A 26,705-nucleotide genomic window follows, 5' to 3' on the forward strand; every position below is an offset into this window, starting at 1 on the left:
GGTGTGAGTTATAGACACATTTACACCTTTTTTCACTTTTAGGGTGTAAATTATTTTACAGTGTGGTCATGTTTATGTTATGAATTAATGCACTAGATTACAAAAAAGGAGCAGCGGGAAATTGCACGCTGAGAACACCGATGAACATACAGTGCGACGCAACTCGAGAAATAATATTGAAAGTTCAAAGAATTTAGAAGAAAAAAAAATATTGAATCGTCGCGACGGCACATCACAGTCCCTGTAGGCGTCGGAGTCTCTGCAATGAAATTACTTTTGAACCACTCTGATAGCGCCCACGCAACAATGCTTGCTTGCATACTGTCAAATGCTCATAATCTGCGGCCAAAGCTCATGGCACGGTGCGAAAACGCGCGCGCGGAGAAAGCGAAATAGTGCGCGGACAAGCGTGCAGACGCGCAGTCGGTCGCTGCGAATGTGTGCGATCGCTGCATTGAGGCTTCGTTCTATTACGCTCCATTTAGTTATACAAACATTATAAGAACATATTTCACATAGTTTGCTCTCAGCGTTTACCTACCTTTCACACAAGAAGCTGGTTCGGGAGACTTCACCGCGGCGACCGCGCGCAGTGGCGCTCACTGTACGTATTCGGTAAAGAGATAGCGTCTGTAAACGATTGTGTGCTTTCAGTTTGGCCAAGATTATTATTTAGACAGTAAAAAAACTTATCTCGTTCCTAAAGTACTTACAGAAATGTCCGGGAAAGCTCGCGCGTGGTGTTTTTAGTGAGCGCTGACAGCAAAACCTATGAGGAGCGCGCCACGTGATCCCTCATACTACGCCAGCGAGGCGCTTCCGATAGATGGCGACTCCGTAACTCCTCGCCGCCAATGCTTGGCGCCTTCATTAACCACTTAGACCTTCTAACCTCAAAAAGGTCGCAGTTTCGCCCGAAAGGTGAAGCATCCATTGCGATAACAAATTAGTTGGCAGCTGTATATCCGAAGTACGGACAGTAGTCTTATCAGCCGCATAAACATGGAAACGTTCGCTTAGTGCATTAATTAAAGACCATGGTGTCAGCGCGCATCAGCAAACATGAACGCATCGCACTCAATGAGCGCGGACACTCGCTGTAAGAAAGCGGGTGGAGCAAGCGCGACAGTAGCAGCGAGCGAATTCGACCTTCGTGCGGTGCATCGCTTCAACGCAAGGGCGGCGAGAACACAGCGCGCACAAAGATATATGAGCCGTGTGCAGACGCCTTTCAAGCACTTCCAAGATACGGCGGGCCCGGCCGCACGCTGCAGTGCAAACTCGGCACTTGTTGGCGGAGTCGAAAGCGCCCCGACTCCCTCCCGCGCTGTCTATCCGCTTTCCTGCATATATGGCGTGCGAGATTGAGTCGCGGTCGTCAGTTCCCCTTGCGCCCGGTCTAGAAATGCGCAATTGCTACCACAGCAGAACGCTGCACCACTCCCTCTCGCTCCCCCACAGCCTCTCGCGCGACGGAAGACGCCGCGTTTGCTCTTCGCGTTCTCCTTCGCGCGCGCCATATTGAGCCGCGATCGTCGGCTTATCTCGCTTGCTTTCACTCGCACATACAGCATACGACGCGCGGCGGCGATGTTATCGCCCTTGGGCTTTATGCGAAACATCACGGTGACGGCAATAATGCGCCTGGAGTGTCCATACAATTGCTATCGCAATAAGAAGAAACTGTTAAAACCGCGATAACCTCTGTCATTTCCTGTCATCACCCTCGTTCTTGCACATGTAGAACTTGCGCAATTGATATGATTAATGTCAACCATCCAGCTTCAACAAAATACTTGGGCATTCTCCTTACCTTCCTCCTTTATGGGTGTTCTTGTATAACGAACATTACCAATGAAGCTAACCGTGTCCTAATTTGCGAACATGCTTGTAGCCCAGTGAGTGCGCAGAAAATATTCACTTGCAACGCATTCTGAGCATTACACCAGTTTCGAGATATGCGTCAGAAAATGTGCAATGAAATTTCAAGGAAGATAGAATCATTATTGCTTAGCAATGACAATGGTAGAGTGTTTCGTTCCTCAATGGTGGACGAAATATTTTTTGAAAACGTTAATGTGCCTGATAGAAAGTCAAAATTTCAGAGTGAGGATTTGCGGTTAACAATAATGCTAATAGACAGACATGGGTCATGGGACAGCGAGAGCAGAAAAAGAAAGATAAAGCTCAGAACTTTGCAATGAGTGGGCACCATGCGTTTAGACGGGAGTTGTGGGTCAGTCGGTTGTACGGCAGTTAGAAAAAAAAAAACTCAATGCTTTGCGCTGAATCATTCCAAGTGCGTTATATTGTGTTATACAGGGTGGTTTTACAGAGATGTAGTTAGCCTCTAGTAGGTTGGAATTTTTCGTGCCCGTGTACCTTAAACAAAATGTGGGCCGATCCCGGCGGCAGTGCAGGGCCAGGAGCCCCGTAAGGGAGAGGCTTCAAGCACTCGGCAAAGTGAAGCGAACAGTGCATACATTGTTTGGCATCACGCATACAATATACAACAGAATTGCATGCGTTTCAATAAAGAACAAGCACAAAACAAGCATCCGTGCCAGATAATTGACGATACGGCGCTCCTTGTATCAATGCGAAGCACGTAGCGCTCCCCGCATACGTTTTCGGATAAAGATTAATGTTGCGCAAACTGCTGCGGCGACGGCAGCTTGCAACTTGGGGAGTGACGTCCCTAGCATTTGGTATATAATAGAACCAGCCTAACAACTGATTTCGATGTTGTTGCAGCAACGCTATGGGCGGTGAGTGCTATCAATATTACTATTACTTTCATTACTACTATTATTTAAAATACCATTACTCTAAAGCAATAAAGCATTGAATACCTCCTGAGCATTTTTACCGGTGGTGTTCAGGAGATTCGTTGGACAACCGCTTTCGCAGGGCCGTTATGGCGAGTCAATAAGTTTTATTGGCTGCACCAAGTTTCAAGAAAATTGCCTGTGGCAAATAGGAGAATCTTAACCCTTGGTCTGAATCATAGAGGAAGGAAAGAAGGTTAAGAGGGAGCATTGCGCAACGCGATTGAAGGGAAGGGCGTTGTCCCAACACGTGGTGAAAACTTCAGAGCAAGGCCAGAGCGCGCGGTAGATTTTAGCAGTCCCAGTTGATTCTTTTTTTCCAGTCCCATTCTCGTGGAGGAAGGGAAAAGTGCCTCCATGTCGGCAAATCTGGATTCTTGCTCCGTGATCTCGGCGCAAGAGGTCACGTGTTGGGCCGACACAGAGCAGAGAGACTGGCGTCACGGCCTGGAAAGGCTGGCTACGTGACGTCATGCTCTCTTCTAACCTTTTCCTTCCTGCATGGTCTAAATTACTCGAAGAGGCAGTAATTACTTCTTTGATAAATCGAAATGCGTACCTGAAGAACTAACGTTATCACGCTAACTACTGTAAATACCTTGGCGGCACATAATTTACATATTGTAGCTAGTGAGTATGCAAGGTATGTCGGCTTGAAATGGATTCACAAGACTGCGTCAATTTCAAGATCATAGTTTTCGGTCTCCCACGAAATGCATTGGCACTCCAATTAATTTTGGGGTGCAGTGTAAACAATGGAGTTTTCCTAATCAAGTAAGACGAACAACCGGGCATTTTACCGCAAGGTTGACGGGTCATATCTCGTAACCGGTGTCATCCTCAGAATTCGTTTTAAGTCGATATGCCTTGCATACTAAGAGGCGACAATTCGGAAATTGAAATATGTCCACTATTGTAATTAATTAAAAACCTAATTTGCGTTATTCCCGTTTCATTATGCTATTTTTTTATTCAAGTATTTTGATTTCTCCTAGAAGAAATACCCGCTTCATCGATTAATTCAGATGACGGGCTAGAATAATTGTGCTATATTCCGCAGCCAATATTTAAATATTTAGTGCAGCTTAAACAAAAACAAAAAAAACTTGGGTAATTGCACATGACCGTTACCCCTGCGCGTAAGGGATTTCTAGTTAGTGGATCTAAAATAGTTTCTAGTGGCAGTGTATTATATTATTCAGGAAGTCGCCAGGCAAGCTCATTTAAAGTTGCATCCAAGCCAAGTTTATTGACTCATGTGCAATCGTTGTTCAGAGTTTCGGGCCCGGGGCGGTTATACAGGTCAGGTCTGAAATCACTGGGCCGTGATTGGGTGGGCCAGTGTGTGGCACTTTAGAGCTCGGGACGGGCAAAGGCAAGTGTTTAATAAACAATAGCTGTCCACAGGATCGGCCTTTGTGATACTCTTCGGCGGTGATGTAACCCCACTTTTTTTCTTTACGTTGCCGTGCGACGTCCAGCCTCCGTGGCGCAATCGGCTAGCGCGTTCGGCTGTTAACCGAAAGGTTGGAGGTTCGAGCCCTCCCGGGGGCGGGTGTTTGTTTTTTTTCTTCCCGGAGGTTTTTTTTTCTTTCTTCATCGCAATAGCGCCGCCATTATTGGTGTTGCCGCCATCTAGCGTCTTACCGTGCTCCGCCGGCGCATATGATTGTTTTCTTTATGTGTGTCAATTGTTCACTAATTCTGTAGACGCTTAAAGGTATGGCGTATGAGGTCTGGTGTCTGTTTCGCTGTAGTTGTATAACCGATGCATGGAGAAAAAAATTTTTGCAGAGCAACGTCTAGCGAGGGTGCAACTATGCGTCGATGTGACTAAGCCGGTTTTATTTATTTATTTTAGCAATACCCGCAGCGCCTTTAGAGGGATTTAATAGAGAGTGCATTTGATGTTCGAGTGAAAATGGAGTGACACTCTCTCTTTTTCATTGTGAAGGCGCTGCATAATGCTGCGGCCAATAATTGCAGTATAATTGAAAAAAAAGTAGTAGCTAGACATGACCCCGCGTTGGCACCAGCAAACTGGTTCACTCATTCACTGTGGCACGAACAATGCAAGGACCCAACCCACATTCCTCCTTTCCCCTGCCTCCCCTGTATTTTTTGTCATAGCGACAGGCAATACCGATTCGAATATGAAAAGAAAAATAGATTTGAATTAGGCCTAAGTTGACACGTGACGTCGACCTCGACAGGCTTTTTGCATCAGAGCGTATGCATGTAGGCTGGCAGCTACGCTTAAAACCCCTTGATCTCCCAAAGTAGCGCCATTCACTTACCTCCTCCTCCGCTCGGCGCGACCTCGACGGTGGCGCCGCCGGTTGTGGCCTTGCCGTAGCAGACGACGGCTAACACGCTACGGGAAGAATACTGCGGAAAAGCTTGTTCGAGCACTGCGGAGCAGTTTTTTTCAATACAGACGTTGCTTCGTCAGTCGCTAACTGGCCTTAAACATGTCTTGTTGGAATTGTGGAAGAAATAGAGAAAATGACTATTATTCAAGGCGTATTTAAGGCGTAAAGTGCGCGCACGTTGAGAGTTCGTGTTGCTGAAACAGGGCGCAAGCACGCGGTGTGCTCAAACACGCGCGTAATTACCAAAGTTTCAGGTTTTGACAGCGTGAAAGTATGTGTACGTGGTTTTGTAGGTTCATTTACGTACCTGCAGGATACTTTTGTTCGGCCGGCCTGTGAGAGATTCCTACTGTCTGCGGTCAGCAATGCCTGGCAACAGGGTCGCTTTTTTCATTGCGGGGTGTGTGCTCTGGTAATTGTGACGATAGATTGTTTTTTTTTACAAGTACTGCTCCACGAGGGCACATGTAACGACTAACGGAGGCCTCTGAAGAGCACGTGACATTACAATAAAGCAGGCGGCGCAGGGAATGTTCTCATAGAAAAATCGGCTGTCCGCATAGCCTACCTTATACTCCCTTGGCATGCACAGGCTTCGGCGAGCCCCATCCAGCCATGGTTCTAGCTTTGGTGCCCCGTTGCAGCTTTGGTGCCCTGGAGGCGCCGTCTATAGTACGAAATAATGACACGCTGTTACAACTAGTAAATAAAATATATTGAAGAAAAACAATTGCGCTGAGGCGCCAACTTCTAAAACAGCACTGGCGTGCCCGCGCGAGTTATGAAACGCCAACAAGGAATTTACCGGCCCACGTACGACTCCACGATCAAAGTGCACGTTAAACATCCCCTGGCGACCTAGATAAAGTTATCCGGAATCATGCACTACGACCTCCATCAGAGCTTTAGTCACTTCGGGACGTTAAAAACGTTAATCGCCACAAACCCAATCACTACATGCGGGCGTACATTCGAAGCTAAAAGACTGCATCCATAAGTCATAGTGAGCCTTCAAAAGCATCGAGAATGTGCTAACTTCTGGTGGAGCTCAAAACACACCCAGTATAAAGTCGTTTCTATGTCACAGGCTAGCTCCAGATGCGTGCACTTTCACCGCAAGACGAAACTACATGAAACAAAGAGAGCACAATCGTAAAAAAGTCAACTTCAACGCGCTAAAAACCACGCAGAGCATGAACACATACACTTTTTTGAAGCGGAAGGTGTCAACTAGGCTCAAAAGAAGAGGTTGTGAGGAGCCGTGGCACTTACTTCACGAAGCCGTGCGTTCTTTGCCACTTCCTCGAAGTCAACCCGTCCGATCCTGTGAATTCACACTTTTCTTTTTGCGTAGCGCCCGCGGGATGGCAAAGCAAAAAGCTTTTTGCCCTCGCTGTGTCTGTTGCGGCAACCGAAGGCGCAGCTGCACGGCATCGCAATTAAGTTCTCGGCCCTTTACGCTAACGCACTCCGTCAGTCTGCCTGCCGTACTTTCGTCGCGCAGGCCCAACAATGGAGGTCGGAGCGCGCTGGAAAGAAAAAAAATATACAAAAGCGCGGCGCCTGCTCCGTTCTGGAAAGAAAAAAATATACAAAAGCGTGGCGCCCGCTTCCACGTGACACAGATTGGCCAATGGGGGAGCGGAGGAGGCTGGGGAGACAGGAGGCGTGGAAGAGAAAGCGCCAGGGTGAGCGGGGTGGCGGAAAGATCTAAGAATGGCGCTACTTTTGAAAAATTGAGGGGCTTTAGCTACGCTCAGATCGTCGTCTATGCTTTCTGGAAAACTAACGCCCCTTGATGTTCATCGGAAACTTGGTTTCACTGACATCTGTCTGTTAAAACGAATTAATAAAAAAGTACGATCCAATCTCACATAACGTCATCTCATCGTATAATCTACTCTCACATCATTGAAGGGGCCTTGAACCACTTTTTATTGAAGTGGAGAAATGCATTTGAAGTGAAAATAGGCCAATTCAGAAATACTTCGCCGCAAAAAGTACTTCAATGTGTTCATTAGAAGCGGAGTTATTGGCAACCGAAAACGGCTTCCGCTGTGCTGCCGTTCCTTCTTCAATGCCCTGCACTGCGAAGGCTACGGCGCAGTTGGGCGTGCTCACAATGCTCCGCCTTCTGTATGTCACCGTGGCGCGCAGTTCAAGTTTAATTTTGGATTTTGACGTAGACGCGACGACTTCGTCCTTTGGTGCCTACGACAGGCTAAACAAGCCAAACGCAGTTCTCAGCGAGCCGCAGTGCGCTTAGCCAGTGGATGTGTGGCGACACCACGCGGCGGTCGCGGTATCTACGTCATGTAGCCGACCGCAGCTTTATGTCAGCTATCGGCCAATAGCAGCCGTCTAAGGGAATGACGAAATAGTCCGTCCGATGACAAAATGGTGCGTCTGAAAGGGCGAGGGCAGTGCCACCAGTTAAAAAGAGAGTCTTGTAGAGAAAGGTGACTTCGCGATCCGCTTGCGAGCTTCGCGTACGGCGTTCGACGGCGAAACTTGGCTGAGATGTTCGCAACAGTGTATGCTACGGCCTACTACGTTACCTACTACGGCCCTGGACTACGTTATTTAACAAAGCCCGAGGGTGGTTCAGGGCCACTTTAAATTAATAGCATCTGTTAACATCTTTAACAATAATCAGCACGGTTTTCTCGGAGCCTTGTTCTACGCCACATAGCTAACACTTTTTTAAATATTGCTTGTAGTATTACGAATCACAAAATACCCCATTGAAGCTTTACCATTAGGCTTCTAAAGAACACTTGAGAAATGCCTTGAAGCTTTCAAGCCTACACCTATATCCCCTTGCTTTGGGCTGGACATAGAATAAAGAACAACTTTAGAGAAGGGGAACTGTACCTTTGGCAGTGGTTCGAAAATAAGCAGCGGCAGCGCATGGAACTAACTTTCGGGGACGCCAGATGACGTTGCTCAATCCGGAAGCGGAAGTGCAAACTTTTTTTTTTTAGCGCAAAATTCAATATGGCCGTTTTTTGCCGGTCGCGTACGCTGGTACGTGCCGTGCTTGCCCTGCAGGCTATGCGGCATGCCTCAATGCCTTCGCTGCCGCTTAGCTGGTGCGTTCTAATTGCCAAGAGCCTCTACTGACGCCCATACAAACAAGCCACAAGTGAGTGAACAGAACGCGCGACTTTATTGGCAGAAGACAAGCAGTGTACATCCTCGTGCAATAGCAGAAATAAAATTTGCATGTCGAGATACGCTGGAATCATTGACGCGAGCTCGTAAACGGCTCACCGTCGTCGTCGCACGTGGTGGTCAGGTTAACGAGCAAGAACCAGCAGCGGAAACATATTGGACAGAGTGTGCCACTTATTTGCAGCGACAGTCGCCGTTAAAAATGCCCAAATTGCATTGCGAAGCAATCGGGAGACGCAGGCATCTGCTGCCGCAGCCTACACAGCGACATGGGCTACCCCAGATTTTAGCCGTTCACTCCTTTCCAACCTGCACGTTTCTTTTCTTTCGGGGGCCGCTAATGTGTGGCTCACACTTGGTGTCTCACATTGTCTCGCTATGGACAAGTCGCTTTCGTGGGCATCGCCTCCATCAGCTACTTTTGCGGGCCTTTCCACCCATGTAGCTATCAACTTCATACGCATCGGACTATGTAAGCACGTATGCTGGTCTCCGTTCATGCCTAATCGCGGCCGAGAAAGGCCAGAGGCACAATATGCCCATTGCTGCAGCAAGAAAGCGCGAACGGGGAGCACGAATCACGGTGCATGAAAATTGGGAGTCTATGTCGCTGTGCAGGCTGCAGGAGCGAATGCTTACTTCGAGAGACTGCTTCCCAGTGCAACCGACCAGGCCGCAATATTCTAAAAACATAACACTGCGACCATAACCAAGTGACATAACAGCAAAATTAAACAGCAATCAGTCACCGCATGAGGTTCAGACAATACGTTATACATTGGCGACGAACTATATGGCAACAGTGAGCATTCACATACACGGGTCTCTTAGGGTACATTGAGCTGCCTACCTACAGGCGTAGTGCCCGACTTCGTCGCACGTGGTGGTCTACTAACGAGCAACAACCAGCAGCAGAAACAGATTGGACAGAGTGTCCCACCTGTTTGCGGCGACAGTCGCTGTTAAAGATGAGCAATTTGCAGTGCAAAGCAGTCGGGTGACGCAGGCATCTGCTGCCGCAGCCTACACAGTGACATGGACTACCCATCATTTTAGCATTGACACCTTTCCAGCCTGCATGTTTCTTTCTTTTGGAGGCCGCTAATGTGTGGCTCACACTTGGTGTCCCACATTGTCTCAATATGGACAAGTCGCTTTCGTGGGCATCACCTTCATCAGCCACTTTTGCGGGCCTTTCCACCCAACTTCATACAGGTCCGACCATGTAAGCACTTATGCTGGTCTCTGTTCATGCCTCATCGCGGCCGAGAAAGGCCAGAGGCACAATTTGCCCATGGCTGCAGCAGGAAAGGGTGAATGGGGAGCACGAATCACGGTATGCGTAAATTGGGAGTCTATGTCGCTGTGCAGACTGCAGGATCAAATTCTTACTTCGAGAGGCTGCTTCCCAGTTCAACCGACCAGGCCGCAATATTCGAAAAACATAACACTGCGACCATAATCAAGTGACATAACAGCAAAATTAAACAGCAATCAGTCACCGCATGAGGTTCAGACAATACATCATACATTGGCGACGAACCATATGGCAACAGTGAGCATTCACATACACGGGTCTCTTAGGGTACATTGAGCTGCCTACCTACAGGCGTAGTGCCCGACTTCGTCGCACGTGGTGGTCTACTAACGAGCAACAACCAGCAGCAGAAACAGATTGGACAGAGTGTCCCACCTGTTTGCGGCGACAGTCGCTGTTAAAGATGAGCAACTTGCAGTGCAAAGCAGTTGGGTGACGCAGGCATCTGCTGCCGCAGCCTACACAGCGACATGGACTACCCATCATTTTAGCATTGACTCCTTTCCAGCCTGCATGTTTCTTTTCTTTTGGAGGCCGCTAATGTGTGGCTCACACTTGGTGTCCCACATTGTCTCAATATGGACAAGTCGCTTTCGTGGGCATCACCTTCATCAGCCACTTTTGCGGGCCTTTCCACCCAACTTCATACAGGTCCGACCATGTAAGCACTTATGCTGGTCTCCGTTCATGCCTAATCGCGGCCGAGAAAGGCCAGAGGCACAATTTGCCCATGGCTGCAGCAGGAAAGGGTGAATGGGGAGCACGAATCACGGTGTGCGTAAATTGGGAGTCTATGTCGCTGTGCAGACTGCAGGATCAAATTCTTACTTCGAGAGGCTGCTTCCCAGTTCAACCGACCAGGCCGCAATATTCGAAAAACATAACACTGCGACCATAATCAAGTGACATAACAGCAAAATTAAACAGCAATCAGTCACCGCATGAGGTTCAGACAATACATCATACATTGGCGACGAACCATATGGCAACAGTGAGCATTCACATACACGGGTCTCTTAGGGTACATTGAGCTGCCTACCTACAGGCGTAGTGCCCGACTTCGTCGCACGTGGTGGTCTACTAACGAGCAACAACCAGCAGCAGAAACAGATTGGACAGAGTGTCCCACCTGTTTGCGGCGACAGTCGCTGTTAAAGATGAGCAACTTGCAGTGCAAAGCAGTCGGGTGACGCAGGCATCTGCTGCCGCAGCCTACACAGCGACATGGACTACCCATCATTTTAGCATTGACTCCTTTCCAGCCTGCATGTTTCTTTTCTTTTGGAGGCCGCTAATGTGTGGCTCACACTTGGTGTCCCACATTGTCTCAATATGGACAAGTCGCTTTCGTGGGCATCACCTTCATCGGCCACTTTTGCGGGCCTTTCCACCCAACTTCATACACGTCCGACCATGTAAGCACTTATGCTGGTCTCCGTTCATGCCTAATCGCGGCCGAGAAAGGCCAGAGGCACAATTTGCCCATGGCTGCAGCAGGAAAGGGTGAACGGGGAGCACGAATCACGGTGTGCGTAAATTGGGAGTCTATGTCGCTGTGCAGACTGCAGGATCAAATTCTTACTTCGAGAGGCTGCTTCCCAGTGCAACCGACCAGGCAGCAATATTCGAAAAACATAAAACTGCGACCGTAACCAAGTGACATAACAGCAAAATTAAACGGCAATCAGTCACCGCTTGAGGTTGACAATACATTATACATTGGCTACGTACCATCTTACAGGCATAATGCTTGCCTTTGTCACATGTGGTGGTCTGGTAACGAGCGACAACCTGCGGTACAAACAGATTGGACAGAGCCTTGCACCTGTTTGAACCAACAGTTGCCGTTGAAGATGAGCAACTTCCATTGCGAAGCAATCAGGTGACGCAGGCATCTGCTGCCGCAACCAACACAGCAACATGGACTACCCGGCATTTTAGCGTTAACTCCTTTCCAACCTGCACATTCATTTTCTTTCGGGGGCCGCTATGTGTGGCTCACACTTTGTGTCCCACTTTGTCGCAATGTGGACAAGTCGCTTTTGTGGGCATCACCTTCGGCAGCCATTCTTGCGGGCCTTTCCACCCATACGGCTATCAACTTCATACACTTCGAACCATGTAAGCACATATGCTGGTCTCCGTTTTGAGCAAATCATGGCCGAGGTAGGCCACAAGCACAATTTGCCCATGGCTGCAGCAGGCCAGAACGAACGGGGCGCACCAGTTACGGTGTGTGTATACTGGGAGTCTATGTCGCTTTGCGGACTGCAGGAGCAAATGCTTACCTCGAGGGACTGCTTACCAATGCAACTGACCAGGCCCCCACATCTGTAACACAGTTACCACAACCAAGTGTGGCAGCAAAACCAGATTCTGCAATCAATCACTTCACTGTAGCTTGCACAAAGACCCAGGCTATCAAGGAAGAGGAGCAATCATCAACGAGACTAGGAATATGGAAAATGAGAAAGCTTGCATTCAAGAGAGAAGCCACTCTGCTCTGCAAGCATTGAAGGCTAAAAACACCAAGAAAAGTAAAATGGTGCATAGCACATGTGCATAGGTTAATGCAAGACGCATGCCGATGCTGCATCAGCTATTTCAGGAGAGTAATTGCGCATGACAACATACACTAGAAGATACTGCTACAGATATGTTAGGCTGCTAGACAGTGACTGGTATTAAGTATCAGCGAAATATCCAAATATAAAGGTTGACCTTTATATTTGGATGAGGATGAATAACCTCTAACAAAAATGGGCAATGAGAAAGCTTGCATTTATAGAAGAAAAATTACACTTCGCACAAACGGAATTAACATGGCTTGGAAGCTGATTAAGGACGAACTGATGAAACTCAATCTTTTGGCCAGCGTCGTCCGTGCTTGGTCAGATGTTGCAGGTGCATCTGAAGACGAAGAATTTCTAGAAAGTCCTTTTTGAGTTACTTGGATGACTCAGCCAAATGTCCGTGCTGGTGGAATGGTGGCTGAAGCTCTTTGCAGTCTTAACACAGTCCTTTGCAGACTTGATATCTCATCCATATTCTTGTGCATGTGCTTCTTTGTTCTTGGTGTAAAAGCCTTGCAAATTCGGCTCCAGCCCCTTCCTGTTGGTGCAGATAGGAGCTCCTGTGATGACCAAGATGTGCTTGGCATAGACTCTGTTGGGGCAAAACGGTGACACGTGAGATATAGCACAGATTAGCCAAATTTATGTGGGTTTTATATGTTCGAACCAATTATACTGAACCATATATATGAACAAACATTCATATCTGCTGCAAACGGCAAGCCAATACAGCATAGATCAAACATATTTATTTCTGAACCATATGTTGTTTACCTTGTAGTAGTAGCCAATGTCCACACAATGACCTTGTCGTAGCAGGCAGCAGCTTCTGTTTAGTGCGTGGAGTGTGTTGCTTTATACTGGTGCCGTCCTCATTACTGCATGTCTGGAACAGAAATTTTGACTGAATCAGAAATTGAAAAAGCAAAGTTTTGCAATATGAAATGCAAAAAGGTGTGACATATATGTTGTAATGATTTGCGACTACAGAACACATGCAAATGTACACTGTCTATTCTAGGGTGCTTAAGCAGCATGTTAAATAAATATTGCTATTGCCCATAAAATTGATGTCTGCCTAACTACAATGCATGTCAACAGCGCAAGTACTATTAAGATCACAAATGAGAACATTTGTGGGTTCATTTATGCTCTAGAAGTGATCACACTGCTAGTTACTCAAGCAAATGCATGAAAGTCATGAAGCTATTAGAACTGATGCATTATTTTTCTCCACGAACGTGACGCACCGCTTCACTACTGCAAAAATAAATGCCCTACGGTAAACCAATCTGAACAGCAAGAACATTTGGAACCAACAAGTACGAAATATGGGTATCATGCTTGCAACTGTTTAATACATTAAATTCTGTACTTTCACTTCATTTTACCAAAGGATTATTCGGTTTTGTGGACGACAGACGTTGCCGGCCGACTCGAAAAAAAGTTTAATCTGTATATTGATAAGGCTACTCAGTCACCTACAACCACGGCTACAATAACATGAAAAATGAGACGCGCGTTCCGATATCGCTCTTTCTTTCCTGGTTGTGTGTGTAAACCAAACGACAGCCTCGCAAGTAAAGGTTTATTTAGGAAACAGCAACTGAGATCCTCACTGCCCATATGTAATGCAAGATCTAGTTCGTTAACTTGTGCCCGCCTGGAAGGTAATGAGACAGATATTATATAACGATTGAAGCAGCGATGTTAAACGACTCACCGTTATTGCCGTTGTCAGCCGCAGCAAAATCCAGCTCCCGTTTCGATGCAGACCTGTTCCGAATGGCTCACGACCGAAACCCAACTGCCGGGCTTACATGTCCGCTTGCAAACACGTAACTTCACCCCAAGTTACATAGAAGCGCAAGAAACTAGTTTTAGAAACAAAGAAGCAACCAGTCTTGAGTGTACGAACGAATGAATCCGTGCCGCCGTGCACTCGGAAATACCGGTAAAAATTTTAAATCCAGGCCAGAGGTCACGTGAAAGATCGATGATGCTGAACGCTATTTGCGTTCATAATGGCGAAGAAACAATAAACTTACTAACAAAGAGTACAATATCTAATTAGCAATGATAATTTTGCCCTGTTTTTATGTAAAAGAAAATGCTTCGGTAATTGTAAGAGAAAGTTTGTAAGATAAAATTGCGCTTATTACGACGCCTCTACCGGGAAATGTTGGAACTAACGAACGAATCCCGAGGTGATCCTACTAGGTCGGCTTTGTTAGCAGCGGCGCGCGGTCGATTTTTTCGCCCTCTGTGGCCATTAGTTGAACTTGAGAGTGTACGGGGCCTGGGCTGGATATGCAACCGCTTTACCAACTGACACCAGTATGCTTACACCAGTGACTGCGCCTCTTCTATTTCACCCGTCATATCTATAGAAGTTCCTCAAGGCACGGCCCTTGGTGCTGTAATTATCCTAATCCATGTGAATGACTTGCCTGTGTGCAGCAGTTCCGCCATGCGTCCCTTTCGTCGAAGGTTGTTTTATTTATCGTCCATTCAAAAGATAACTGCATTAACATATCACCTTCGTCAGACGTTCATAATATTTGTGCTTGGCACCTTCATTAACCAATTAGGCCTTCTAACCTCAAAGAAGTCGCAGTGTCGCCCGAAAGGTGAAGCATCGATTGTGGTAGCAAATTAGTTGGCAGCTATACGAAGTACGGACAGTAGTCTTATCGGCCGCATAAACCTGGAAACATTCGCTTACTACCCGAATTAAAGACCATGGTGTCAGCGCGCACCAGCAAACATGAACGCATCACACTCGACGAGCGCGGACACTCGCTGTAAAAAAGCGGGTGTGAGCAAGCGCGACAGTAGGAGCGAGCGAAGCGACCTTCGTGCGGTGCATCGCTTCAACGCAAGGGCGGCGAGAACACAGCGCGCACAAAGATATATGAGCCGTGTGCAGACGCCTTTCAAGCACTTCCAAGATACGGCGGGCCCGGCCGCACGCTGCAGTGCAAACTCGGCACTTGTTGGCGGAGTCGAAAGCGCCCCGACTCCCTCCCGCGCTGTCTATCCGCTTTCCTGCATATATGGCGTGCGAGATTGAGTCGCGGTCGTCAGTTCCCCTTGCGCCCGGTCTAGAAATGCGCAATTGCTACCACAGCAGAACGCTGCACCACTCCCTCTCGCTCCCCCACAGCCTCTCGCGCGACGGAAGACGCCGCGTTTGCTCTTCGCGTTCTCCTTCGCGCGCGCCATATTGAGCCGCGATCGTCGGCTTATCTCGCTTGCTTTCACTCGCACATACAGCATACGACGCGCGGCGGCGATGTTATCGCCCTTGGGCTTTATGCGAAACATCACGGTGACGGCAATAATGCGCCTGGAGTGTCCATACAATTGCTATCGCAATAAGAAGAAACTGTTAAAACCGCGATAACCTCTGTCATTTCCTGTCATCACCCTCGTTCTTACATGTCATGAAATTGCTCAATTGATGTGATTAATGTAAGCCGTTCAGCTTCAACAAAAGAATTGGGCATTCCCTTTACCCTCCTAATTTATTGTGTTCTTGTATAACGAACATTACAAATGAAGCTAATCGTTTCCTAATTTGCGGACACGTTTGTAGCGAGGGAATTCGCAAATAATATTCACTTAGAAGGCCTTCAATGCATTGCACCAGTTGAGAGATATGCATTAGAAAATGAGCAATGGAATTCCAAGGAAGATAGAATCATTACTGCTTAGCAAGGACAATGGTAGAGGGTTTCATTCCTCAATAGTGCAGGGAAAAAATTTTGGAAACGTTCATGTGACTGATACGAAGTTAAAATTTCAGAGTGATGATTTTCGGTTAAGAATAATGCTAATAGACAGACATGGGTCATGGCGCAACGAGAGAAAAAGAAAGATAAACCTCAGAACTTTGCGTTAAAGTTGCAGTGACTGGACACCATAGGTTTGGATGAGAGTTGTGGGTCAGTCGGTTTTACGGTAGTCAGAAAAAAAAAACCTAAATGTTTTGCGCTCAACCATTTCAAGCGCGTTATATCGTGTTATACAGAGTGTTTATAGAGAGATGTAGTTAGCCACCAGTAGGTTGACATTTTTCGTGTCCGTGTTCCTTAGCAAAAATGTGGGCCGATCCCGGCGGCAGTGCAGGCCCAGGAGCCCCCGTAAGGCAGAGGCTTCAAGCACTCACCAAAGTGAAGCGAACAGTGCATACATTCTTTGGAATCACGCATGCAAAATACAACAGATCTACAGTATACGCTTCAATAAAGGAGAAACACAAAACAAGCATCCGACCCCCATAATTGACGATAAGCTGCTCCTGATAACAATGCCAAGCACGTAGCGCTCCCCGCAATACGTTTTCCGATAAACATCACTGTTGCGCAAACTGGCTGCGACGACGACAACTTGCGACGTGGGGAGTGACGTCCCTAGCATTTGGTACACAAAAGAACCAGACTAACAACTGATTTCAACGTTGTTGCAGCCCCGCTTTGAGGAGTGAGTGCTATCAATATTACTATTACTTCCATTAGTACTATTACCTTAAAGTACCATTACTCTAAAGCAATAAAGCATTGAATTCCTCCTGCGCATATCTAACGGTGGTGTTCAGATTCGCTGGATATCCGCTTTCGCAGGGCCGCTATGGAGAGTCAATTTTTTCTGTTGGCTGCACCAAGTTTCAAGAAAATTGCCTGTGGGAAATAGCAGAGTTCTAGCCCTTGATTTGAATCACGGAGAAAAGAAAGAAGGTTAGGAGGGAGCATTGCGCAACGCGATTGAAGGGAAGAGCGTCGTCCCAACACGTGGTGAAAACTTCAGAGCATTGCCAGACCGCGCGGTAGATTTTAGTAGACCCGCATCATTTTTTTTTCCAGTCCCATTCGCATGGAGGAAGGGAAAAGTGCCTCCATTTCGGAATATCTAGGTCTTGCTCCGTGATCTGGGTGCAAGAGGTCACATGTTGGGCCGACACTAAGCATAGAGACCGGCGTCACGGCCTGGCAAGGCTGGTTGCGTGACGTAATGCTCTCTCCCATCCTTTTCCTACCTGCATTGTCGGAATTACTAGAAGAAGCGGTTATAACTTCTGCGACAAATCAAAATGCCTATTTGAATAATTAACGTTATCGCGCTAATTATTGTAAATAGTTTGCGGCTCATAATCTACATAGTTGTAGCTAGTGAGTATGCAAGGTATGTTGACTTGAAACGGATTCTCAAGACTGCGTCCATTTCAAGATAATAGTTTTCGGCGTCCCACGAAATGCATTGGCGTTCCAATTGCTTTTATGCTGCAATGCAAACAATGGCGTTTTCTTAATGAAGTAAGACGAACAACCAGGCATTTTACCGGAAGGTTGGCGGGGCACATCTCGTAACCGGTGTCATCTTCAGAAATCGTTTCAAGTCGATGTGCCTTGCATACTAAGTGGCTACAATTCGGAGATTGAAATATGTCCACTATAGTGTAATTAATTAGAAAGTTGATTTGCGTTATGCCCGTTTCCTTATGTTATTTAGTAAATTAGGTATTTTTATTTCTCCTAGACGTAATACCCGCTTCATCGATTAATTAAGGTGATAGGTTAGAATTGGTCGATATCCCACAGCCAATCTTTAAATATTTGGCGCAGCTATAAAAAAACCACCATGTACAGTTGCACATGACCGTTACTCCTGCGCGTAACCCATTGCTATTTAAGGGATCTAAAATAGTTTCTAGTTGCAGTGTATAATAGTATTCTGGAAATCACCAGATAAGCTAATTTAAAGCTACATCCAAGCCAAGTTTATAGACTCAAGTGCAATCATTGTTCAGGCTTTCGGGCCCGGGCCTGGAAGAGGTCAGGTCTCAAACCACTAGGCCGTGATTGGGCGGGTCAGCATACGGCACTTTCGGGCTCGGGACGGTCCCGGGCATGTGTTTAGTAAACAATAGGTTTCCACAAGATCGGTCTTTGTGAAATGCTTGGGCGGTATAATGTAACCCCGTGCAGCGTCCAGCCTCCGTGGCGCAATCGGCTAGCGCGTTCGGCTGTTAACCGAAAGGTTGGAGGTTCGAGCCCTCCCGGGGGCGGCTGCGTTTTTTGTTCTCGTACTTTTTACTCTCCATTAGGTTCTTTTACCGCATGTCTTATGTTCAGGGTGTTTCTTTAGCTGCACCAAATTTTTAAAATTAAGAAAATATAAATCGGGGTAACGGTATGTTTACTCTTCGAGCGTACGGATTGGGAGCCTCTAGATACAGAACAATTCGCCCAATTGAGTGCATAATTAACCAAGTCACGGTAATTACTCTCTAATTATCGACATTAGGTGGCTACAGCACTTGGGTACATTGAAGCCCGTACTCGACAGTACCTATCCCAAAGATTAAACTTTGAATAGCGGGTTTCACGTGAGGGCTACGCAAACAACTAATTCTCCTTGGCAGGTTTCTTCAAAGCAAAACTTGCTGGAAAGAGAGCGTCTGTGTCGTCGATGTCGCCCCCCCCCCCCCCCTCGCGTTTTCATTCTGAGGTCACCGCCGTTCTGGCTCGCCGCGAGCAGCTTGGGTTATCTCCATGCTGTATGCGACGCTGGCCTATCGCTTGAGTGCCGGCAGGCTGCCAAATTTCCTTCCTCAATCCCTTGGGCCCCTGATACGGGATTTCGTCGGTGGAAGTGGACATGGTGTGCCCAAGGAAATGACGAAGTAAATTTGGCGGCCTGCCGGCATCGAAGCGCTAGGCCAACGCCGCCGAGACGTGAAGAAAGACGGGGTTGGGGGCTGCGGTGACATCAACGACGCAGAAGCTCTCTTTCCAGCTAGTTCCGGTTTCAAGTAACCTGCCAAGGGGAACTATTTGTTCGCGTAGCTCCCACGTGAAATTCACTATTCAAAATTCAATTGTTGAGATAGGTACTGTCGAAGACGGGCTACAAGGTACCGATGTTGATTGTGCACCTAATGCACGTAAGCACCTAATGTTGATAACTAGAAAGTTAATTCCCGTAACTTCGCTAATTACGCACGTAAGTGCGCAAATTGCTCTGTATTCAGAGGCTGCCAATTCGTACACTCGAATGGTAAACATATCGTTACAGTGATCTATATTCTTTTTCTAATTTTAAAAATTCCGTGCAGCTAAAAACAAAAAAAGAAAACACCCTGTGTATATCTAAAATTTGCGCCGTATCGCATCTGAGATGGCTCGGCCGCCATGCTGGAACCCATAGCAACGACGGCTTCAGCGGCGCTTTGCTGTGCAAAGGAATGCACAGCCTTTATTTTTATGAAAAAATAAAGAACTCTGACGAACTGCACCAATAGAACCTTCTCCGCTTTCTCATCTGGAATAGTTTGTGGTGTTATGCAACGTAATAATTAACCTGACTATCGTGGCTTTCGGCTAGATCTGTCTCACAAATACTGTTGCTTATAAAATATACGAGAAGCGTTGCTATATCTGCTTGCAGAACTAGCCTTGCTAAGGCTGTCAGCGACTGCTTCAATTAACGATGTATTTTATTTATTATTATTATTGTTATTATTTTATTATTTTTATTAAAATTATTTTAGAATACATACGGGCGATGGCGTTAGGCACAACACGCTGTCCGCTGTGCATCCAACATAGCCCACGCGGCTCACCATTCACAATCCAGCTTTGTCTCGCGGAAGGACTTGAGGAAATGGCAAAATAACTGCATCATAATAGTGCTCCAGGTGGAAGAACGTCACTCGAGGTGTTATAATTGCAGGGCAATTCTGTACGCTTCACCTCCTCCATTCAAGTCATGTACCAACTTCAGGACACTCAAGCAAATCATCGTGATTATGAATTGCAGCGAAGTTTAACTTTTCTTTCGAAAAGGAAGGAGCCGGGATACACGGCAGGCAAGCTTGACGGAGCCAGGGCTTCCACTTAGTTTGTTACAGTGAAAAAGGGCATACAACATAACGCACAATAATACACTCAACAACAAGTACAGGAAGTGAATATGTTGTATGTAGGTCTTAAGTTGTACAGAAATACACACAGTGACGCATACATTGCAATGAGGAAGCTTTGCCACTGTATTTAAACAAAACAACAATAGTTCAACACGAATAATTGTAAAAGTCTGCACATCTACTGGACCGTGTTTGTAAAAATGACACCAGACTATAAACCGACACACACACACACACACACACACACACACACACACACACACACACACACACACACACACACACACACACACACACACACACACACACACACACACACACACACACACACACACAAACGCACGCACGCACACACACACGTCAGAAGTTAGAACAGTCAACAAAACAGATTCTGTTGTAACAAGGCATCAAAAAATTTTTACTTGTTACTTCTGTTACCTTTGTAATCCTGAACCGAATAATAATAATAGAGCGTGAGATATTAGTGTTAATTGGCCGAAATATTATGCACTTCGTTCTGGACAAATTCTAACTAAACTTACTATATTCCAGCCAGAACACCGGTAGCCAAATTATCTTATCTACCGTGTATTCAGCTTCACTATGAGAGTTCGCTGTAAATAATATGTTGGCCACTTGGTTGCTCACTGGGGCGCATTCATAGGGCGCCCAAAAGCAACACGAAGAGGGCAGAGAAAGGAATAGCTCACTGACATTCAAGGGGCGCTGATGTGCCAGGATGCAACCGAAATCTTGAATAGAATCGATCATCATCCATGGACTATTCGTATTCGTCGTACAGTATCCGTCTAGCATGGCATTCCCACAGGACACAAGGCATCCGCAAGTCAGAATAAAACAAGTATGATAACGACGACCATTAAAGTTTACTGGCGCAAAAAGCTACGATGCATAGGTCACTGCATAAGTGCTACTGGGACACATGCCCAGTGCCACCTATGCAGTGACCGAAATTCACATCAAGGAATAATTGAATTCATCACCACCGTCCTTTCGCCTATGCACCGATGGAAGTTTCGCGGAGCCAGTTTTGTTAATGAGGATCACATCATAACTGTCTCTTTTCCAGTGACATTGATTCACAATTTAGACGTTCAGCGAATTGCGGCACATACCTAGTTTCGCATACGCAGTTCAAGAAGTGAGGTTACATTGATTTTATGAAAGATCTACATATAATAATTGATGTTTGCCCAGCAAAACACGTTCGCGTCAAGTGGGTCAACTGATGAGATGCGCATATGCAAACATACCTTGGACACAACTTGTTCCGCGGATAGGCTACGGACGAGGTTTCGTCATGACAGCAGCCCCATACTCTCTACCATACCGTAGACGACCCACTACTCCAAGTTGACGAGAAAACAAATAAAGTAAATGAGCGGCCCTAATGGTGTGAAACCTTCGCTTTCGCGACGACCCTCAGCTATTTAGCTACTAACGCTTCAACCTGGGCCACATACGCTTTCAAGCGGCAGTAGTGGGGAGTCGTTGCACACATACCTGGACTCATCACATTCATATGCCTGTATAGCCTTACTCTATCACCCTTCGGCGTAGCCGAGTACCTAAGGCGCTAGTATACTCAGCTCGAAATTGCGGGTTGATCCCCGGCTCCGGAGATTGCAGTTTGAATGGAGGCTAATTGCCAAGAGGCCCGTGTGCATCTCAGCGCACGTTAAAGATCCCCAGTTGGGCAAAATTCTCCTTGGACCTCCACTACGACGTCCATGGGACGTAAAAATACTATTGGCTATAAAATTGTTACTCTACCCAATTTTTTTCTGCAACTTCTTTTCTCGACGCTTAGTTACAAAACAGCAGCCGGCCATTTTTTTTCCCACAGCTAACAGCCCGTGTGGCTGTCAGTGATCTTGCGTACCCGTCAAAGAAGACGGAATGGTGAAGTTTCGAAGTTTTCCTGAACGCTTTTCTTTTTTCAATATTATACTACCTGACTGATTTCCTTCCAATGTCACTACATTGAAGGGTGGCTTATACCTAGCTGTAGAAATTGGGGTCAACAAGGTTTATTGAAAGGGACACATACCTCGTGGCCCATGTTCAGTGACCCGAAGTTTACTGGTGCGAAAATCTACGATGATCACACAGCGCCGAAGCAATGGCAATTGATCTGCTCAAAATATTCGTAGTAAACGATAGCAACAGTCCCCGACATTCGTTCACTGCGTGCCCATTGATGTAAAAACCGGAGGTCACTTATAGGGTGCCCCTTTGCACTTGCGCAGTTACACTTTATGGAGCCCCGGTTAGGGTCACATAAGCCTTGCTTAATCCCACGTTACGCGGAAGCGTATATAGAGCATTGTCATCAAATGAAGAAAGTTGTGCTTGCTTTTGCAACAAACGAGAATGCCTGGGAACGGGGCACCACAGCATGGACCACTAGTGGCTTCAATGTGTGCTTGCACCGACATTGTGCCGACATTGCGTGGAAATCGTGCCGAGATTGTGAGAATACAGTACGCCATGCTCCATACAACCGAGCACAATGACACCCCCCCCCCCCCCTCCCCTCACCAGACAGTGTCATTTTGCTATTCGGATATAACCTTTCGCGGTGACGTCATGGTAAACAAAAGCAGCCCATATGGAATGCGCCTCCTTTTATAAATTCACATGGTATCAAATATGACGTCATTTGTGACGCCTGACGTGCGCAGGCGTCACGAATGACGCCTGCGCACATCATTCGTGCAGGCGTCATTACGTTCGGCGGGGTGAACCTGGCGCCTTTACCGCAGCTGAAACGCCAGGTTCACCCCGCCTCCTCAGCTGTACCTCTAATCCTAGCTTACTGCCTCCGTTAAACAATACATCTGCCAAGCGTCTCATAACTATACGGATAGCTTCTCAAGAGCATTTAGATAAATTGTCTCATAACTAAGAAAAAAATCAAGGTGTTTAACAGTAAAGGCTTACAGATGTTCCCACCACGGTAGAGCTCCGCGCACGACCCCTATGCTATTTCTATGTCTTCTCCATTAAGGAAGATAATTTTATTAGTTATGCAAGAAAACACAAAAAGTGCTTTCAGGTGCTAGTTATGATAGATTCGGTCGTGTGTCGATTTGCATAAAATGAAATCAAGCACAGGCTTTAATCGTGGCCACAATTTAATTACAATTGCGTACATTACGAGAAAGAGAATGTATTATTTCTAGACAATACTTCAAGAACGCGGCACCTGGCGCATTCCGTCAAGCATGCTTTCAGCAACGTAATCATCTTCAATGCACTAATAGTATTGAAAGTAAGACATTGAAATGTAACGACACATTGTCTATCCATGGGGTTCCATTCACCCTCAGCACAAAATACCTTGCGGTTTCTTTTTTACCGCTGAAAAGAAATTGCAAAAATGAGTCGCTTCCACAAGGGTCGACACCGGCACCCTGAAGGCGAAATTTTTAACAATAATTACAGTTATTTTCACCCCCACGTAATGCTGGGTTCTGGATCGGCTATTGCTTGAAGCGTATAACACCTCAATTTCAAGCTCGCCATGGCACGGGCACACGAGCTAGACAAAGCAGACTGAAATTAAACCACAAGACTAATAAGAAAAGAATTAACTACAGCGCGTTTGCTCAGCGCTTTCTCCTTTGCGCGCACCATATTGAGCAGCGATCATCGGCTTATCTGACTTGTGTTCACTCGCACATACAGCTAGCATACGGCGCGTCGCGTTAGTGTTATCACCCTCGGACTTTATACGGAACAGCTCAGCGACAGCGACGGTAAAAAATGACCCTGGAGCGTCCATATAATTGCTATCGCAATAATAAGAAGCTCTCAAAACCACGGTAACCTCTTTGATTTCCTGTCATTAGCCTCATTCTTACACGTCAGGAACGAGTGCAATTGATGTGATTAATGTGAACCGTTAAGCTTCGACCAAATACTTGCGCATTCTCTCTACCCTGCGTCGTTATTGGTGTCCTTATATAACGAGCATTACCAACGAAGCTAACCGTGTCTTAATTTGCGGACACATTTGTCGCGACTGAATGAATGAATAGAATTTATTGATAGGAAAGACAGAGAGGTCGACCTGAGCTAGTGCGCTCTAGTCTGCTACTCTGTACTGGGGAAGAGGGAAGGGGAGTGAAAGTATTGGGATGGATGATGATAAGAGAAGTGGTGAGTGCTTATGTACATGAGACAGTTGCCTCGCTAGAGCCGCTCGTCGAGCTTGGTGTCCTGCAGGAACTTTAATAATACTTTTGTTGCACGCATTGAACTTGCAGTGTCAGGCCATGGGCCGAGGATAGCTTCCTCCGACAGTAGTTGTCTGCCAACGCTGGCTAGGAAACTGTCTAACGTCCTTCGCTCCAGCATATATGCTGGGCAGTCGCACAGTACGTGTTCCAGTGTTTCGGGCCTCTGGCAGTGTACACAATCAGGGCTATTCAATTGGCCGATGAGGTGTGCGTAGCGACGGGTGAAAGCAACGCCGAGCCGAATCGTGTGTAGCAATGATGTTTTGCTCCGTGTAAGCTTCGGGGGCAAACGGAATTTACCCTCTGGGTCAACCATATGTAGACGCCTGTGAATGTTATCAGAGTGGGCTCTGTAAGCCTTTGTAAGGTCCTGCCTTGATCATTGAGTTGGTGTGAGGTCGCGAGTAGGCAATCCGTACTTCATCAGAGGAAGAGGAGGCCGATCTTGCCTCGCTGTCAGCGAGTTCATTACCAAAAACACCACAATGGCTAGGCACTCATTGAAAGGTGATCACGTGGCCACTTAACTCGGCACTGTGATAAAGTTTGACGATTTCCAGCACGAGCAGATAGTATGGTCCTTTGTTTAAAAAGTATTTTAGCGCCTGTAGCGCTGATTTGGCATCGCACAATATTGTCCATTTATGGGGTGTCAGCGTTCTCATAAAACGGACAGCCTCCCGTATTCTCGCAAGTTCCGCAGCCGTAGATGTCGATTTGTGGTCTAATCGAAATCGTTGAGTAATTCCAAGTTGTGGGACGACAAATGCGGCCGTTGTGGCAGATGGTGTGACAGAACCATCGGTATATACTTGTACAGTCCCACTATATAAAGTAAATATATAGGACAGGGGAGCTGCTTCAAGCCAATGGAGGAAACGTGAGATTTCTTCCTAATTCCGGGTATCTGAAGCCTCACTAGTGGTCTTGGCAATGTCCATGGAGGCGTAGCGGGGATGTCGGTTGCCTGGAATCATGCAGGTACAATGCTTGCGTGGCATGCAATAGCTTTAGAAAAAGCACAGTCAAGGTTGATGCTTGGAAGCGTTGACAGTGGATGGTGTGAGTGTCTGGTTAGCAGGCGAAGATAGGTTCGCACAGGTTCACAAGACCTGTATATGTCGATAGGACAAGCCCATGCTTCCGCTATTGTGCCCTTAGTTGACGTGCAGCGTGGCAAGCCAAGACATATCCGTAGTGCTTGAGCCTGAAGGCTCTCCAGCGTGCGTATACAACATGACCCCATGTTAGATAACACAGGCATGCCGTAGCGTATGTAGCCCACAAAAAGTGCCTGGTACACTTGGAGCAAACTTCGCTCAGAGGGGCCCCATCTCAGTCCTGATATTACACGAAGAACGTGTATGAAGTTGGTCAGTTTAGCCCTAAGCGCAGTAACATGTTTGGTCCAAGAAAGACTGCGGTCTATTATCACGCCAAGAAATCTGTGGTGGGTGACTAAAGGGAGCGCCGTTCCGTCGACAACGATTGGATAATTTGACATCGATTTGCGCGTAAATGCCATGACTGCACACTTAGTTGCTGAGAGTTGCAGGCCCCTACGGCGCAAGTACTTCGCAGTTATGGTAACCGCACGTTGAAGCCTTGCACGCACTTGTGGACGTGTGACCCCAGATGATCAAATACAGATATCATCCGCGTACGTACTGATACGCGCTGTTTCAGGTATCTCGTCTGCAAGGCCCACCAGTATCATATTGAACAATACTGGGCTAAGGACACCACCCTGCGGAACACCCCTGCGAACTTCATGTCTATCAGTCTCGCCATCCGAAGTGGACATGAAAATGGTGCGGCCACTGAGGTAACTCTGCAACCATGCATACATCCGGCCACCAACACCAATATCCTCAAGCGCCTGAAGAATCGAATGGTGGAAGACGTTGCCGTAGGCACTTTTGATGTCCAGAAATATTGGGCAAACCAGACGACGGCGTCTCTTTTGCTGTTGAACAGAAGATACTAGGTCGATCACACCGTCAATGGATGATCGGGCTCTTCTGAATCCATTGATGAAAGCAGGAAGTCCACCACTTTTCTCGAGTAGCCATTCCAGTCTGTTCAGTACCATCCGTTCCATCACTTTACCGGCACAGCTTGCCAAGGCTATTGGCCGATAATGTGAAAGATCATGCGGGCATTTCCCAGGTTTTAGCAAAGCCACAAGACGACTGCACTTCCAGTGATTAGGCACAGTTGCTGTGTCCCACGTAGAGTTGTAGAGCGC

At 46.8% G+C, this 26,705-nt stretch overlaps 2 non-coding genes across 2 annotated transcripts; both read left to right on the forward strand.

Annotated features, from left to right (window-relative positions):
* The first annotated feature begins 4,308 nt into the window (after nt 1–4,308).
* On the forward strand, nt 4,309–4,382 carry TRNAN-GUU (transfer RNA asparagine (anticodon GUU)). The gene has a single exon. It is a non-coding gene; the product is annotated as a tRNA-Asn (tRNA).
* A 13,876-nt stretch (nt 4,383–18,258) lies between these two features.
* TRNAN-GUU (transfer RNA asparagine (anticodon GUU)) lies at nt 18,259–18,332 on the forward strand. Its single transcript has one exon. It is a non-coding gene; the product is annotated as a tRNA-Asn (tRNA).
* Nucleotides 18,333–26,705: the final 8,373 nt, after the last annotated feature.

The sequence above is a fragment of the Dermacentor albipictus genome, unplaced genomic scaffold, assembly GCF_038994185.2.
Source record: "Dermacentor albipictus isolate Rhodes 1998 colony unplaced genomic scaffold, USDA_Dalb.pri_finalv2 scaffold_42, whole genome shotgun sequence".
Lineage (NCBI taxonomy): Eukaryota > Metazoa > Arthropoda > Arachnida > Ixodida > Ixodidae > Dermacentor > Dermacentor albipictus.